General features: G+C 33.8%; 1 pseudogene; it reads left to right on the forward strand.

Moving 5' to 3' along the window:
- Window positions 1–4142: 4142 nt before the first annotated feature.
- On the forward strand, window positions 4143–9438 carry LOC132605237 (pentatricopeptide repeat-containing protein At4g16835, mitochondrial-like; annotated as a pseudogene).
- The last annotated feature ends 10281 nt before the right edge of the window (window positions 9439–19719 follow it).

Below are 19719 nucleotides of genomic sequence, written 5' to 3' on the forward strand. Positions count from 1 at the left end.
GTCTAAATTCTACTAATTTTTGTAAATAATAATCAAGCCTTTTTACACATCCCTCGTATAGTTAAATTGGTCCAGTCGGGAACCACATTTGTGGATTCTGAAGGATGCCTAACACCTTCCCTTCGGAATAATTTGAACCCTTACCTAGAATCTCACTTATTTTCGTAGACCATGTTAAGCTGCATATATTAATAATTTATAGGTACCCTAGTATACCTTAAATGCTAGGTGGCGACTCTGTACATAATTAATTATTTCAGAGCTCCATAAGTTGTGCTTTGTTTAGCCTTTGGTAAAAATGAGGTGCAACAACATGGCGACTCTGCTGGGGATACTTAGGTTCTAACCATATGGACTCAATTTGTTATTCGAGGTATGTTATCTTTATTTGAGTTTTTGTTTATTAATTTACTTGCCTGTATTTATTCGTCATGTATATCCTTCCCATTGTTCCCTTATTTGTTTACGTACATATCTGCTTTTTTAATACACTGTATTATTGCCTTTTTTTTTTACTAGCAAGTTTTATTTACCATCATATTGATTGTTACTTGTTTCTTTCCTATGCACATTCTAACTGTGTTGGTACCAACCAAGTCAAAGATATGAATCTAAAAAAAATATTTTTGTATTTTTTGAATGGGGGTACCGAACCCAAAAAGGGTTGCCTACGTATCTCATCTTTGACGAGAATCAGGTGCGCGTAGTTCGTTCAGATAGGATAGAAAGAGAAAAAAAATATTTTTGTGATTTTTCAAAATAAAGATTTTTTTTTTGCAATTTTTTGAATAATGAATACCGAACCCAAAAGGGCTGCCTCCGTATCTCATCAAAGAAGAGAATCAGGTGTGCGTAGTTCTTGCAGATAGGGTATAAAATGCATGATTGAAGGAAAAATATTTTACAAAATGCAGGGTTCAACAGAAGTCAACTAAAAATAGTTAGATAAAGTGCTAAGGTAGTGCAAAGCAAATAACAACAATATTTATTTAAAAACAAAACATGTAACAAATAAAGAGTATGTGAAAAATGAAAAGAATGTTCGAAATAAAGGATAAAATTCAACCTAGCTAAAAACAATTGCAAAATGGAATGTACAGTAACCTAGGAATTCTAAGAGTTGGTTTTATCTAAACACAAGGTTCTCCCAAGCGGACAACTTGGGAGTGGAAAGTTCGTGGTTGTCGACTGCACCGCCGATCGACTAAATCCACTAGACCAATCCAACTAAAGGGGTAATTTAGTAGTGCACGGGCGCGAACCGCGAAGCCGCTTTAAGTGTGTGAATATGTGTGAGTTTTCCAGGAGTGGAAGAAATATGAACGGATTGACAATTTATAATAACACATATGAATATTAATATGAAACCACAAAAAGATAGCAATTAAAGAGAAACAATAAAAGCAAGATGCATAATTTACCATAAAGTAAAAAAATGAGTATGGTAAATAAAACTTGCTAGTAAAAAAAAAAGGCAATAATACAGTGTATAAAAAAAGCAGATATGTACGTAAACAAATAAGGGAACAATGGGAAGGATATACATGACGAATAAATACAGGCAAGTAAATTAATAAACAAAAACTCAAATAAAGATAACATACCTCGAATAACAAATTGTGTCCATATGGTTAGAACCTAAGTATCCCCAGCAGAGTCGCCATGTTGTTGCACCTCATTTTTACCAAAGGCTAAACAAAGCACAACTTATGGAGCTCTGAAATAATTAATTATGTACAGAGTCGCCACCTAGCATTTAAGGTATACTAGGGTACCTATAAATTATTAATATATGCAGCTTAACATGGTCTACGAAAATAAGTGAGATTCTAGGTAAGGGTTCAAATTATTCCGAAGGGAAGGTGTTAGGCATCCTTCAGAATCCACAAATGTGGTTCCCGGCTGGACCAATTTAACTATACGAGGGATGTGTAAAAAGACTTGATTATTATTTACAAAAATTAGTAGAATTTAGACTAAAGAATAACTAATATGACTATTCACATAAATAATCGTGCAATACGTATCTTATACATATGTAATAATTATTTAAAAAAAAAAGTTATGTGCAACTTAGAAGCTTGGGTATGTGAAAAGGGTATAAGGAATGGACATGAAATTATTTTGCACTCAAGGTGAGTTAACTAATTTAACTAGCTAAGTATGTACGCCTAATCAATTAATTATGAGAGTACATTCTAAAATCTAAATATTGAGGCAAATCACCCTATTTATTTACTTAAGTGTGCTAAGCTATTGAATTAAAACTCTAGCGAAACATGATAACTATAAGAATATTAGCTACGAAAATAATAACTGCCTAATATTGATTTGTCTAAAACACATAAAATTTAAATCACCTAAGCAGATCATAAATAAATACCATCAACCTGCACCCTAAAAAAGTAAAGTTTCACTATATTTTATGCTTGTATAATTTAATAATGTAAAAAATATATACATAAACAGAGAATTTAAGAAGCTATTTGAACTTCTTTTGAGTGTCATCTTCAAAAAGTAACTCCGGATACCTGCATGAGACTTAATAAAAATGTTAGTAAGAAAATAAATAACTATTGGATGAATTAAAGAAATAATGAATAAACTTAAAATAAAAAACCCGTCTTTGTACATGGAAGGCCTTGGAAATCGACGGAAATTTCTTCATCGGCCACTAACTCTTCTCTCTTTAATCTTGAATACCAGCAACCCATTTTTTATTTGATTTTTCTCTTCTTCCAAACAGAAGAAAGAACAACAATAAAGAGCAAAGCTAGTGCCTAAGACTCACTTTAAAACTTTTTCCTTTCTTGAATTATCAACCATGTTCCATGAGTGTTGTACATACTCCAAAGACTGACACAGCAATTTCAGACCAAAAAGAATAATTTAAAAAAAATAAAAGTACTCTTCTAACGCCTTTATATTATTAAGCTTACTCTGACAGATCAAATCCTGAATCTTTACACCAGCTATCCCCACTTTCAGAACACCAACAAAAACCCCATTTCAAAATTGAAATACTTTGTAACGTGAAAAAGGGGATAGGAGAGGAACAAGAGGGTTGTGTGGTCGGCGTTCCCGGAGAGAGGTGAAGATGAAGTGGTGGGTTGTTTGGTGGCTGCTCCGACGGTGGTGAGGGTTGTGAAGTGATAACAGTAGGGAGAAGAGGGGAGAGAGAGGAGTGCGGGTGTTTGGCTGTAGTGGTGAGAAGTTTACCGGAGCTCGGAGCTCTGGCGGGGGCGGCGATGTGGTGGCGCTGGTCAGTGACGGGAAGGGCAAAGGGAAAAATGGGGAAAGGGTTGCGTGATGGTGGAGCGTCGCCGAAGCTCCGAGCTCCGGCGTGGAGAGGCGGTGGCGGCGGTTTTGTGAAGTGGAGGAGAGGTGTTTGGGGTTTTCTTAGAAGAGAGAGGGAGAGAAAAGAAATATTAGGTTTGGAAAAAAAAATCTGATGTTGTGAGGGGAGAGAAAAATGTTTTTGAGAGAGGAAGGGAATAGAAAAAGTGAAGGGAGAGAGTTTTTTTTAGGGGGAAAGAAATGGAAGAAAATTCAAAAAGTAGAAAACATGTAGGGCCTGCAGAGAAAAGGGGAAAGGAATAAAATCTGGAAAATGAGATGTGTTGTTGTGTAAGTGTGTGTTTGTGTATAGAATGAAGACAAAGGATGAAAAAAATAAAATTTAACCCCACCCTTTCTTATAATATCAATGAACACCCTCTTTTGTCCAAAAATAAAAGAATGCACCCCTTTGTCCCCTCAATGCTTATTTTAATCCCTTTTTAAAAAAGATTGATGAAACTTTGACTTGATCGGATTTTACTCTGCGTTTAAAAATTAATTACTCCGATTTTCTCTGCACTGTCAGACTGTACTAAAATATAGTTAATTAATACATGTATAAATAATAACGCAAGTATAAAATATAAACATTAATGTCTATGATATGAAAATGTATTGCTATAAAATCAAGAAACAATTATTAATTGCACAAAAAATTGTAGTATTACGCTGTACATGTGCAAAATAATGATTCTTGAAAAATGACAATAAATTGAGAAAATTCCTAAAATAAGGATAATCATCAATAAATTGTTGAAAAAATGTAAAAATGTGTAAAAAATGTATTTCGTGCTCTTTAACGAATCAGGGCTCCCCAAAATGTTAATTTTAAGCACGTCGAGCCAAAATTAGGTGTCAACAATTCTCTCAAGTTCTCTGCTTTAATTTTCATAAACATTGTATTCCTGAGTGATATAGTGTAAACAAAAAAGAAAAGAGAGATATAGTATAGTTTGTGAGGCATTGTATCAAAAAGATTACGAGTGTTTTGAGTGTAGACGTAGGAGCTCCATTCAAACAATCATTGTACCAAAAACCATTTACAAAAGAGCTGCAGAGAACACTCTTGCAACCCAAGGGGACTGGACTAGGATTCACATTGAATCTGAACCAGTATAAAATATCTGGTGTCATTTAATTCCTGCATTACTTTATAGTCGACTAGTTTGTTCATATAGTCGACTGTCTGAGCGAAAAAGTTACAATTCAACCCTACTAAATTAAATGTTCAAGCATTTAAAAGTAGTGTGACACTTAAAAATATTTTGATATTTATATTGTATGAAAACATGTAGAAAAATTAACATAATTGTGAAACTTGTCAAGTTTTTGAGACTTCTAAAAGAGTGACATATGAAATTAGAAAAGAGGGAGTAGCTAGTTGCTTTATTTTTATATAGCTATATATGCGCTTCAATAAGAAGTCAGCTATAGCCGGCCTTTTTTCTCATTTCCTGACGTACCTGGTCCCGTTTGGGGCGACAACTCTAGTTGCGTTGACTCCGTTGTATGCCGTGGTTGACTCCAAGCGATGCCACTCCAATGTAGTGTAGATGTAAAACGTATTTAAAGGGGTGAAAGTATGTCTGTTGTTAATGTTTAACCAATCAAAAGAAAAATTAAAATAATGAAGTATAAAGATTCTTGATCGAAATAAGCAGATAAGGAGACTAACAAGATAAGGTAGCGAAATAGATAATGAAGTAACATGCTTTAGATCGTTATTCTAGTAAAATTTAACAAAACCTGTTCATAGAATGAAGGAGGTCCTAAAACAAGGTAGCAAAATAGACAAATATAATTAACTTGACTAGCAAAGATATGACATGTACGTGAAGTAGTTATTCCTTATTATTACTTCATAGTGTGATAGGATCAATTCAAGCAAGCAATATTGTCTTCATTAGAAGTGTTAAAAGGTGCTGCACATGATGAAAATGAAGATACACATATTTATTTAACAGCACATAATAACTAAATCATGATCTTAGCCCTGTGAACCGGACAACCAGCAATTAGCAAACAATGACAAATTTTCTATGGTTCAAGTTAATGTCAACAAAGCATTTTACATGAAATGAGTCTTGACTAAGGAAGATAGGCTCCAAATATTCCTATGATAGATATTTCACATATTAGATGGAACCATTTTTGAATCCAGACATTAATTTTCTCTAATAGAAACACTTTGATAAAAGGGGAGTCACTAACATATTGTCAAAGAATTTAAAGTAGGATCACATCAACAGACAATTAGCTAATATTCATATATCTATGATACTCTTTGAAAATGAACTCAGAACGGAGATCCGAAAATGTACAACTAAGGTGAACATAAAAGGATTCAATATATTTTTCATATTGCAGGACAGACTGAAGATACACATCACAAACACAACCGAGAATCCACTATATTCTAAAAGCCTACACAGAGCACCAAAACAGATAGATTTGCGAGGAACACTAAAACACTGTAAAACGTACGTAGGTTTTCCATGAGTTATCAAAGCACAATAACGCAAGGATTTGCTAAAATAAATAACGCAAAAAAATAATACTGTTGACACATAATCAATGAAGCCAAAACCAGGTCATTCAAGACGAAGCGTTTGCAATGGTGGTTGTGACTTGTGAAGTTCACCAACGATGGTAGCAACCTGGCGTTAAGTTCTCGGGACAGAAATTGGAGCAGGGGATCCATTTTTTCATTAGAGAAATACTTAAAGGCCTTTTACATTACTTCAATGCCCAATTCTCTTTTGATAACAAGTTTTGACTACGTTATAAATGGAAAGAATTTAACACATGCCTTCTACATGGTCTAACAGGATTTTCAAATAACACAAGCTAAGAATTACTAACAATAATTAGAAAAAAATAATAAGAACACAAGCACAAAGATAGCTAAAACAAATCAGAATACCTTCATTGAACTTCAAGTATTAGAATAACCATGGATTCAACTAAGGCAAGTTGCGAACAGTACCTTCGAAGCGCAAAACAGTAAGAGAAAGCCAAAGAATGAGTTGTCATCTTATTGATAATATACCACAATATAATTAATCATATAATATAGTGATAAATAATACTCAATACATAATAAAAACATCACATAAAAATGCTATTTTAACTTAACTAAATATACATAAATGTAAAACCACGGACAAAAACTGAGATGCTATTTTAATTAAATAATAAAATATAGATGTAATAATAATTATTATATAATATGTAATAACATAATGAAATATACTATTTTTAATTAATTAAGTACAATATTAATTAAAACTTTCGAGTAATTATGCTAGGAGATGTCAAAAAAATATTTAACGTAATATAGCAGCTTAGTAAAATAAGTAATGTACAGGGAGGACAATATTGAGTGTCAACAACTGTCCCTCTTTGCTTGGTAATAATGGAAAAATTGTCGGACATAAAAGTTGATGTGGTAGCCAATTTTTCCTGACTGATGGATGGTTCTATGGATGGGCAAAGAATTGAGATTGTACTCAAATACAGTATGTGTAAATGCACTTCTTTCTGGTTATTTTGAAGCTAAGATGTGGATGGAGGGACTTGCATTGGTTAGGAAGATGTTATCTTTAAATCTATGTTGTGATAATTCCACTTTTTCGGCTGCTCAGGCTTGTGTTGGGCTCTCTGCATTTGAATTAGGTAAGCAGGTTCGTGGATGTGTTATTCGAAAAGTTGATGACATGGAATCCGATGTGTTTCTACAAAGTTTGTTGATTGAAATGTATGGAAAATGTGGGTTAGTGGAGAAGGCTAGGTGTGTATTTGAGATGGTTGGTTTTAGATGTAGAGAAAGAAAGAAGGATGTTGTTCTGTGGACATCAATGCCCGGTGTTTGCGGACGAAATGGGAAATTTGAAGAAGCGATTGGTCTGTTTAATGACATGGTAATGAAAGGAATCAAAACCAGATGGTGTAGCTTTATTGAGTGTTCTCTCCGCTTGTAGTCACACTGGCCATGTCAATCTCGGAATGGAGTACTTTGAATCAATGGCGTGTAATTACAGTTTGGAACCCAGCCCGGAGTACTATAGTTGTGTGATTGATTTACTGTGTCATGCAGGTGAGTTGGATAGAGCATGGAATTTAATCAACGACATCTTACATGTTTAGTGCGTCCCATAATTTTGACAATGTTGAACTAGGTAAATTAGCTGCTCAAAGGGCACTGGATTTGGACCCTCAAAATGACGGTGTTTATGTTCTGCTATCGAACATGTATGCCAGGAATGGTATGTGGAATGAAGTTGAGATGTTGAGGGAACAAATAAAAGAGAAGGGATTAAAGAAAGACATAGGACATAGTTTGGTAGGTATCACTAGTCACTAGATGAGATAAAGGAAATGGTCAGAAATAAGGCACATTCTTCTTCTCATGGATTCGTTTAGTTAAAAGAAATGGTTTAAGAGGTATTACTGGCACAGATTGTGAGGATCTTTGTTGATTTCCATTGCATAAGATACATAGAAAAAAATGATTATAGCATAGCATACTGTAACTGCAGTTATGACCTTCAAGGCGGTTCAGACACTGGAGTGCTGTTACTAGTATTTAGCTCAAGTTAGATTGTTGAAAGACTGCCGAGCTATCAAGGCAGTAGACTGCTGGGGAGTCACCTTTAAAATCCAAATCCAGGACAAGGAAACCAAAAATATTCATCAAATTGACATTAAGCTAAATAAGGAGCTTCCTAGGGCAGAAGAGTGCCTCTTCCATCTCAATAAAGAGCTACCTGAAAAAATCTCGATTCTACTTGACTGGAGACGTTCTTAAAATTCAGTTTTCGTTGAAGTTCGTAGAAGTTCTATTGGACTTGAGGAGATGAACCGAATTCTTATTTGTGAAGTGACAACAGAGAAAGAGGATTTGGGCCGGGCCATGACTTTGAAATGCTCGGACTTACTGAGCAATGTGAGAGTTCTATATCAATGAAAGATGATGGAATTAGAGGAGATAAAGAAGAAACTCTGACAATTCAATTTAAAATATGTGGGACACGCCAGTCACCAGGGCTGCATGAAGCACACAAGATGACAGGAACTAGCTCTCTGGAAGAGTAACCATAATCCTTTATAAGTTTCGTCATATTTGAAGTATAAATATAGCAACTAAATTCCGGAAATCACCTCTTAATTATTAAATTCCGTGATGATCAAGAATCAAAATGAAATGGGTCCTAATTTTTAGATCCATTGACATATAATGGACATATGAGCTATGTGAAAGGAAGACCAAATCCTACTGTGATACGAAATATGCTTGCCCCCTCAGTGAAGGTTGTATTTATTGCTTGTTTTTTTGTCATTGTTTATTGAAAAGCATTTGCTATGTTGTGGGAGGACTTGAGTATCACTAAGAGTCATTGGAAGTTAGAAAAGTTGTGGACTAGAGTTGCGGCAGGTTCTCGTCTGTGGCAGAGGTGGATGCACACAAAGGAGACGCTGCACCTGAAGATGGCACAATGCCCATCCGATGTGGCTCAGAAGTAGCATGGAGTGCAGTTTAGAAGATTCTAGAAGTTTTCAGAAATGCTCATCTCATGTAGGAAGGTACTAGCGTGCACAGGGTCTCAACTGAGCACTTGCAAGAGAGCTTTGAGTGACTGAAAGCCAACACTTGTAAAGCATAGTTATGCATATAAGGTTTTATTATTTCCTCACATGTTAAATGTTCTCTTTGATAATCTGTTAAATACTTGGCCACTTTGGCTTGTTTGAACTACCAAGCTAATTAAGGATTCAAGTGTCAAGCTTGCACACCTGGGGAAGAGGCTGAACTCAGCGCCTATGTAGAGATTTCTTTAGATAGGTAACACGAGACCAACGCCAATGAAGAGGGTAATCGGCATGGTTGCTGCTCGGTTACGTTGGAGAGGTCCAAGGCTGTGACAATAAGGTATGGAATGGAAAGCCTTTTTTATTTTGATTTTCTAAATTTCAGATGATTGTTAATGTGCTATCTGGGGTCGTCTCAACTTACTTGCTGCTACCTTGTGCCTTTTTTAGTTCCAAACCAGATACGAAATCCTAATCCCTAGTATTTACAAGATTTTCTGGAGGTCTGAAGAGTTTTCCATTGGCCTATATAATGTTGGCCATATACCCTTATAACTCTGTCTCTCTCTCTTTCTATGATGCCGTGTAAATGTTTGTGGCTTAGAAATTGAGGCTTCTTGTATCTAGGCCAAGTCATAGGGGTATCTTAAACTCTTCCGAAAACAACCTATGTTGGATGGTTTATCATGACAGCAACCCTCTTGAATTTGGGGTTTGATATTATAGATTATGATCTAGAAATAAATAATGCTTCAAATAGAAGTAACTGGGAGTTCAAAATTATCTTCCCCGTCCTCCCCCAACCAAAAACAGAAAAATAAGAAGTTTTTGGCATAGTCTCTTTAGCACCGAAAACCAATGCCTACAGACGTCACAGTAATTCATGGATTTTTTTTAGTAGTCAGTGCTAGAGAACAGAAAGCCAACTCCAAATGGTTGACGCTCCAATAAATGTTAATATCCTCGTCGAGTTCAATTTTCTTCTTTTGCTTGGCATTAAGTTTATCACTTATAGAAATTACTTGGTATAAAATATCAAGTAACGTGTCTCAGGTAGACAGTTAGACTTTATGAATTATAGGACCATTACAATTTGAATGAGACGATTAGAGCATATGAATGAGGTAAGCATTTAAGGTAGTTTCAAGTTGTTGGGGCTGATATAATAGGGCCTTACAATAATCTTTATACTGCAGAAAAACATTTTAGAAGGGACAGGGTGCAAGAGTAACATGGCATTCATGTGGTATAGAGAGGCCTGAGTCACCATCAAACTCCAAACGGAAGAAAATTGTGGTTCATAATTATCTTTAGGCTTCACTTCATTATGGTGCATATAAGGAATTCATTCTTTTTGTTCTTCATCCACACTCATTAATTATGTAAAATGACACATTTGACCAATTTCGTTGTCAGTACGTTCGATTTTCGGCTACCTGGGCTGGATCTGGTCCTCTCTTTGTTACATGTTAGCTCCTAGTAGTTCTGTAGTTCGGTTAGAAAATGCCGAATTAAAGAGACAAGAAGAGTCATTTTTATAAATGTTGTCTTCCTGATGAAATCATTGCTACTTCTACATTGTGAATATTATTCAGTTTTATTCTTGTCTGAAGTTCAATCAATCAACTAACACTGCAATTCCAAAGTAGTTGTGGTTATCTCAGAAGATTCATCATAATTAGATTTTTTTATGCTGCTCGTCCACGTACCATTATCTTCCTATCTCTATTCCCTAGTTATGGGGGAATTAGAGAATTAAATGTTTCAGGGGATTCCAATTTCTTTATTGATGAGTATATGTATGGTTGGGAGTTTACTTGTTTTTTTCTTCTTTGGCCTTTTGAGGGATGGACATTGTGTTAAGGACTTTAAAGGGCAAATCGAATACTACTATTTTTCTTTCTTTGGCCTTTCGAGGCTGGATGTTTTGTTTTCTTTATGCACCGAAAGGGGTGGGGGAGGGGTGTCTCTATATATATGTGTGTGTGTAAAGGAACAAAAGAAGAAGACAGAAATGCTGGAGGTAAATGTATTTAAACTGATAGCTCTGTGGATCGTTTGTGAGCCTTAGAACATGCAAATAGATACTAGAGTAGTATCTAACCCCCTTTCCCCATGATGAAGGCAAAGGTTTTTTTGTTTTTTTTTTTAATATGGATGGTGCCTTGATAGATGAGTTTAACTGAAAATAGTATTTTCAACACAGAACATTAATATATAAGAAAATTATTAATATTTGGACAAATATTAAATTCATAAAGTCAACTGAAAAGTTATTCATCAAATTTAAATTCTAAATCCATTTCTACATGGTTGGTGGGATTATTAGAGTAGGAATGGGCTCACAGTCTGATAACTACTGTTCTGCAAATGATGTTGCTGCAATCTGCATGGTCCTGTTGTGGTGGACCATTTACCGATATCAATCCTATCTTATATCTAGTGACTTCAAATGCTTGATTCTTGTTACATTGTTATCAAAAATTCATAGCAACATATTCAGCCTTTCCCAACTCCAAACAATTTGCAAAATGGGCAAGATGTTTCTCCTAGAAAAAAAAAAATATAAAAAATCAAGCTTTAAACAGGTGTTGAGCTCGAGTTCAGTCTCAAAATTAGAGCAGTAGAAGTATCCACATTTAATAGGTTTGAGTTCGGTATTCTACCACAACTCATTTGATGATTACTAAGTTCGAATATCATTTCAGCGATTTTTTTAACAAAAAAACACACACACATATGGATTAAGTTAAAGTTATTGGGTTCGGATGAATTTATGACTACAACTTTGCATCCGCCCCAGTCCTTGCCTAAATAAATCTCGTGATCACTGGGGATGGTGGGTTCCTTAATTGACGACATCCATGTCCTACCTTTGTGTTACTTCCAGTACTTCTCCCTCCCTCCATTTTCGTTAAAAAAAAAAAAAAATAGAAAGTTGACACTTGAATGTGTGCACATTTTGTTTTCACATTTGCTTTGCACTTAAAAACAATCTCAAGATGGGTAATTAACAAGAAGGGAGAATAGTTGAAAAATTAAAATAGTGGAATTAACAAAGTGGTGAGAAGGAGGCATTACTCAGTTTTTTTTTTTTTTTTAGCCCGTCCAAAAAAGGGTCAGCAGTGGATTTTTAGCGCGACTTCAATTTACAATCCTTTTTCGTAGTAGTCATCTAGTCTATTAAGAAAGGGAAAAATTAAGCAAATGCTCTCAAAATAGACTCAGCCTTTACTCTAATCGGAGCTTCTCCTCTTCTATCATCGAGATCTCGGGTAGGAATTTCTTGAAGTCTTAGAAAAAAAATCATAACTACACTCAAAAGGTTTTTGTTTTTCGATTTCCGAGTTCCTCTCCGCATTTTTGCTAAGCGCATACTAAAACAGAATAGACTGATCGGGCGACATGCGCATCAGAGAAATACAATGGATTTGACACTCAGTGAAACAACAAAGAGTCAAAGAGAGGGTTGAGCACAGCTTTCGTGTCACCAATTTATTGAAAGACCACAAAAGATGCGTAACGCTTAAGTTAAACAGTCTCTTTCTTAGTCATAAGTTTTCTTATTTATTGGAAATGAAAGTACAAGTAAATTCATTGATTAACACGATGGGAAGAATAAATGAATCTCTCGTGTAGAGGTGTCAACCGGTTCCAACCGGAACCGGTTAGGAAACCGGCCGGTTCCGGTTCCAAAACCGGAATCGCCTAACCGGTTCCGGTTAACCGGTTTTAAAGTCCAAACCGGAACCGGTCCGGTTTGGACTTGTTTAAATTTTTTTTTTTTTGTATTATATATATATATTATAGTATTTATTTGTATATTGTAGGTATATTTACATATGTTATACAACTTTATAATTAAAGTTTAAATATTTACTGACTAACAGCCTAACAGCAAGTCAGCAATACAGAATATATATACTATATATACAATATATACTTAATATATATACTATATATACAATATATACTTAATATATATACCATATATATGTATAACTTAATATATATACTAAATATATGCATAACTTAATATATATACTATATATATGTATATATATGTACTATATACTATATATAGGTATAGCTTAATATATATATATATATATATATATATATATATATATATATATATATATATATACTTAATATATATACTATATATATAGTATGTATGTACTATATACTATATATACTTACTTATATATATACTATATATACTTACTTATGTATGTATGTACTATATACTATATATACTTATATTCCTAACTTAATAAAAGTAAAAATATGAACACAAGTAAATAGAAGAAAGCTCAATGAGCCATATATTTTATTCATTCTTGGATAACATTTATTTGCAAGTTGTATTTTTTTTAACTTGCAAATAATACATGAGTTATACAAAAATAGTAGAATAATAAAATCACCAATTTTGAACCATTTCGTTAATTTCCCCCACATCATATTCGGTCATGGAAATATCTTCAAAGTCTTCCATTTGGTCCGGTCCACTAGCTATCAAATCTTCAATTTCTTCCTCTTCGCCTTGCTCCGCTTCTGAGTTTTGGTTGCGTCGCTCCGATCTAATCCAATCTCGAATGCACACTAGTACTTGCAAGCTAAAGCCGGATAATGAATGTCTATGGTCTCCAATTTGTTGTCTTCCTTGGCTAAATGCGCTCTCCGAAGCCACGGTTGATACTTGAACCGTAAGGATATCTCGAGCCATTCTTGAAAGTACCGGATAGCTTGCCTTGTACTTCTTCCACCATGCTAAGACGTCCAAGTCATCCTTGATATCCACATTTGGCTGCATCAAATAAAAGTTAAATTCATCAAAGTTTGCAGTAGAAGAAGAAGTTGGCTGTGAATGTAAAACTTTTAAACCCGACAAGCCCTTTTTGCTACTCTGAGAAGTAGTAGGGCGTGGAACAACGGGTGTAGCACGTTCTTCCAAACTAGAATAATGAGTAAAATTTTTTCTAAACTCACCATCAATAGCGAGATCGGCTTCAGCTAAAGATGGTTGAACTCCCTCTTCAATTTCTAAAAATGTATAAATTTGACTAACCAAATTTTTAGTATAAGACACTTTTAAACAAGGATTTAAAAGGGAACCCAATATAAATAAAGTTGGGATGGGAAAAAAATACTTCTTAAATTTGATTATCATTTTAAAAATAGCCACTTGATAATCAGGTTTATATTTATACTCTTGTAAAACTCTAGTTATTTCCGCTAAGTAGGCTAAAATTCCGGTTATCGTGGGGTAGAATTGTCTAGAAAAAGCAAGAGTTGCATTATAAAAATTTTCTAAGAGTTCAATACATTCTTTAACATCTTCCCAATGCCTAAAAGTTAACCAATCCTCACTATCAATATTATATTTGTTGTGAACTTGTTGTATGTGAATCCTATACTCATTATAGTAGACATTGAATCGGCTAAAATTTTTTCATCGTGACGACCTTTTCCTTCGTTGTATAAGAAAGCTATAATTCTTTTTTGCATAACCCAGTTGTCATCAACCCAATGACATGTAATAGCAAAAAAATCTAAATGGTTAATACTAAGACCCAAATCAGCGATAAGACAAACATTACAATTTAAAGAATTAAATACATGGCGCAAATAAAATCTATATTTTTTAAACAAATCTATAACATCGGCTCTACAAGTACTTCTAGGAATACCCTCAAATAACGGGTTATAACAACGTTGAATGTAAGTAACAAACCCCAAACCCGAGGGAAAGGAAAATGGTAAACAATCATAAGCTACCATTTTAGCTATTTCTACGCGTTCTTTTTTCTTGTCATACTTAAAATTTCTACCGGTTCGTGGGTCTATCGTCATTTGAATCCCCCCCACATTTGAACCCGTATGCTCTCCCCAAACATCCATATGTTTGGTTCTCATATGAGCATTTAGTGTACCCGTTCCACCATCCTTACCAGTTCCTTGCTTAAAACTAAATACTTGTCCACATAGGGTACATGTAACTGATTGGTTTTCCCTATCCTTAGTCATAAATTTCCAAACTTTAGCTGTTGGCTTACGAGTTCTAGGCGGTTTGTCTTGTGTATGTGATTGTGCAGGACCTGTATCTCCTATGGGATTTTCGGGGGGTTGTGTTTCATCATCATCATCATCATCATCTAAGTCTTCATTAAAAGTGTCGGTAAAATGTTGTTGCATTGCCTCATGACCTAAAAGTGGATTATTTCCACCAACATCAATACCTAAATTAGGTGTTTCTTCCACAAATGTTTCCTCATTAAGCGCACCCCTAACAGTACGACTACTACTACCGGCACCACGTCTTAATCTCTTTGACATTATTAAATAGAAATAATTTAAATCACAATCAAATAAATCACAAGAAAATAAATTACAACAAATTAAATTGCGTAAATTAAATTGCTAGAATTAAATTGCGTAAATTAAATTTCGAAAAATAAATTGCTAGAATTAAATTGCGAAAATTAAAGATAGAGTTGGAACGAAGGTACCAAATTGCCGGATTAATTTCCAACAAAGCGAAGACGGCTAGAATTGCAAATCCACCAAAGCTACTTCGGATTGTTGCAAAATCTCCAACTCCACCAACAATATTATAATTGCAAAATTAATAATTGAAAGTTGAAACTATAATAAGACTTTGTGGCTAATTATTGCAAAGTAACTATAATTGAGAGATTGAGATTTGAGAGAAAGATGAAGAAGAGTGAATTGAAATGAAAATGAAGAAGGGTTTATATAGGGGTGGGGGAGGGGTTAAAGTGTTAAAAAAAAAAATTTGGGGGCCAAAAAATAAGAAAATGACCGTTTGGCAATGGCCATTTTTGCAAATGGACCGTTGCCAACGGTCCATTACCGAGGCCCAACGGCTATTTCGTTTTTTTTTTTTTTTTTAATTTTAACCGGTTTAACCGGTCCGATTCCGGTTTAACCGGTTCCGATTAAAAAGAAATTGGAACCGAACCGGTAAATTAATATCCGGTTAACCGGAACCGGTTAACTGGCTTAACCGGTTCCGGTTCCGGTTCCGGTTTAACCGGACCGGTTACCGGTTAAAACCGGTTAAGGCAAACCGGTTGACACCTTTACTCTCGTGTAACATAAAAATGTGAATACTGAATAACAATGCACCGACTGTACGGAACGAGTCAACAAGGCAAAGTCGCTGGGCACATGCATTTCTGCCAATGATATAGACTAGACGAAAAAAAAACAATGACAGCCGTTAATTTTTATTTGTGTAAATCTTATTTTATTGGAAACCATTCATAATAACCCTTTTGGCGGTCGTACTTCTGAGTACACTCATTTCTCCTCCATGTTTCTCTCCACCACTAATGTAATTTCCTTCTCCCCCCTTTCAATTTATACACTTTTCGTTTATTGAGATTCAAATTATTAAATTTTAATCAATATTTTAAAATATTTTTATCATATTAATATGAGAAAAATTATAATTTATAATATTTTTCATATAATTTTTTAATTTGCAAATTTTAGTTTTAAAATATTGAGTAAATCTAATCTAATCTAACTTAAAAAATTAGTTAAATTGACTCTCGATAAGTGAAAAGTACATACTTTGTCCTCATTTTACTTCTTTTTTTCTTTCAGAAATTAAAACTTCATATAGTTAAACGTTTTTCTCTATCATTAATTATTACTATGAGAAATTATAGTTTATAGCTTTTCATAAACTAGTTTGTAACGCACGTAGATTCTTTTCTAGGTACATTATTTTACCCTTTTTATGACTCCTCCCAAACTTTTATGGACAAAAATAATCACACTACAAAAAAAGGATAATCTGTGCAGGTTAAAAATTGCAACTTACAAAGGTTTTAACCTCCGTTAATTGTTAAAAAAAATTAAAACTTCTGTGAATTGTAACTTTTAACCTCCATAAATTACCTGTCATTCGTATTATATTTTCCTTCCAAATTAATGGGATGTACCTAACATCCGTACACTTTTTTATTACTTCACCCGTACACTGCAAATCTTCAAGAACGGAGTTTTTGTGCAGAGACCAATGCTAGAGGAGTAATTGACCATTCAAAACTGCTTACTCACAAATCACATCCCAAGGACTTCAATCCACAGGACTACGATTCCTAACTCTACGTATTCCATTTCAAGAGGGAAAAAAAAAAATTAACGCTGTAACTTCTTTTAAGTATTGATGTAATTTATATTTTTGAAGTAGGATGTATACTTTATCTTTCAGCTCTAATTTCAATAATTATGGGTAGTATTATATTGTTGGCAAAATTTAATATTTGGCAATAATTTGATTTAATTGTTGGCATATATGATGAAACTTTTAAAAATATTTTTTTTTTTGTTGCCAAACATTTTAATTTTATTGTCATATATTGATTATTATTGCAAAAAATACTTTTGACAACAACAAAAAAATTGTTGCACGTCATTGCAATAACAATCGATGGAAAAAATTTATGCAACAACAAAAAAAATGTTGTTATCAAAATTACTTTTTGCAATAATAATCAATATTATGGTAACAATTTTTTTTTTTGGACAAATGTCTTCTTTCTTGTAGCGTAGACATTTTAATATCATTAAATATTAATATTAAAATGTATGATCGTTCATCTTTCTTAGTGGCTATAAGAACTAGAAAAGGATCATAATATCATTATATCCACTATCCATGATATAGAACGTGGTCACAGAAATAAAACTTCTAGGAGCCCATTTGGATTGGCTTATAAGTTGTTTTCAGTTTTTTTGAGTGTTTGGCTGACCAGCTTAAAGTCATTTTGTGCTTAAAATAAGCTTAACAAAATAATTGAGCTCGTTTAACTTAGCTTATTTAAAGCAACTTATAAGCTGAAAACAGTTTATAAGTAAAAAAAAATAAGTTGGGCTACCCCAACTTATTTTTTTTTAGCTTATAAGTTGTTTGCAGCTTATAAGCTACTTAAAATAAGCCCATCCAAACAGGCTCTAGATGTGCACCTAATAACAATTGTATCATATAACCCTTTGAATTTGTGTGCACATAAATATATATTTAAGTAGCTTTTGAGAAGATACATCATTGGTATACATGATCTAGGGAGGACTCGGGAAAATATTGGTGCACGTGAATTCATGATCCTCCATTTAGACACGGTCTTGAGAATAATAAACTAAAACTATTCATATATTAAAAAACGAAAAAACACACCAAGAATGTCGTGGGATCGATGAATGATATCCTTCCCTCCTTCATGTATAGAGTTCTCAAATTTGAATCATAGAAATAGAAAATTTATTTATAAGGAGAGTGGTTCCTTCCTAATGGACACTTCACCTAGATTCGATCATCACTCAAGTTACTTTATTCAACAAACTGATCAAGCTTCTTAGCCATCGGGGACCGGCCTCGTGAACGCATTCACCTACATGACTAAGATTTTGGATTAATTGAGTCGATAAATTTCGAATTCAAAGATAGTTAAGAAAAACACAAAAAAATAAAACAAAAAGAGAAATGAAAAAGATGAACAACAGAAGCCACAAAAGTAGATATGAAGCAAAAACGTGAACCTCTATTCATTTGGAAAAAAAAAATTCAACACAAACTAAGACAGAATGATGGAAATGGAAACAAATGCCATTTAAAGCCTAGATATTGAAATTTGCAACCAACCTTAGGCAGTGAAAACCATGTTTCTGGCCATCATAAAATATTGTTTGCCAAATACACCCAAATACACCCAAACACAAATCAGATACAATGTTCCAAGTCCCCCTTGAGATTAAATCCAATGGACAACATTTTAGGAAGGGAAAAAAAACATAGAATGACAAAAACAGAAGGACCGGTTTGTCACAAGGAGGAGCAGCATCCACAATGTATACCCAATGGGTTTTGAACCCCACCTTGTCCTTCTTCAAGTACACATACCCCAACAGATCCTATGTCTTCTGTCTTGTACAGAGACGGATTAATTAGGATTATAAATAAAAATACATAGTAGTAGTCTATTATGCACCGAAAATGTATCCATTTTTTGCACTATTAAATTAAGTTTAACCTATAATTAATAACATGAGAGTAATTCTTATTCACAGCAAGCCTGATATGATGTGTGAAAAATATTGTACAATACTCTTTCTGTCCTAATTTATGTGGTATCGTTCGAAATTGTACAATACTCCTACCATCCTACCTTGGTAAGAGTAAGGTCTGCGTACACTCTACCCTCCCCAGACCCCACGTTGTGGGATTTCACTGGGTTGTTGTTGTTGTTGTTCGAAATTCATGAGTCAAACTTTTAATTTTGATCGTTAATTCGGACATAGAATCCTTATTTTTTTTAAATAAAATGTACATAGTTAAAAACTACTCCATAAAAAATATTGTAATTCACAATAATTAACAATTTAAAATATTTAAAAGACATGAAAAAATTATTATCAAAAATAAAATAAAAAATTATTTGACTCATGAAGTTCAACATGCCAAATAAATTGGTATGGAAGATATAATAGCCTACTATAATATGTAAATTACATTAATATTATAAAGATGATCTAAACCTATCAGTATATAACTTATATAACCAATACAGTTATGGATATGTTCCACCTGTTGCTACAAGTAGAGCTAATGAAACAGCACGTGGTCTAATGGTCCTACACCTATATAATTCTCTCTTCCTCTCTCTCTCTCTTTTTTTTTTTTGTTTTTTTGATGTAATTCTCTTCCTCTCTTGCCCATTCACTTATATATTACAAAAAAAAAAAAGAAAAAAA

This window comes from Lycium barbarum, chromosome 8, assembly GCF_019175385.1.
Source record: "Lycium barbarum isolate Lr01 chromosome 8, ASM1917538v2, whole genome shotgun sequence".
NCBI classification, from domain to species: domain Eukaryota; kingdom Viridiplantae; phylum Streptophyta; class Magnoliopsida; order Solanales; family Solanaceae; genus Lycium; species Lycium barbarum.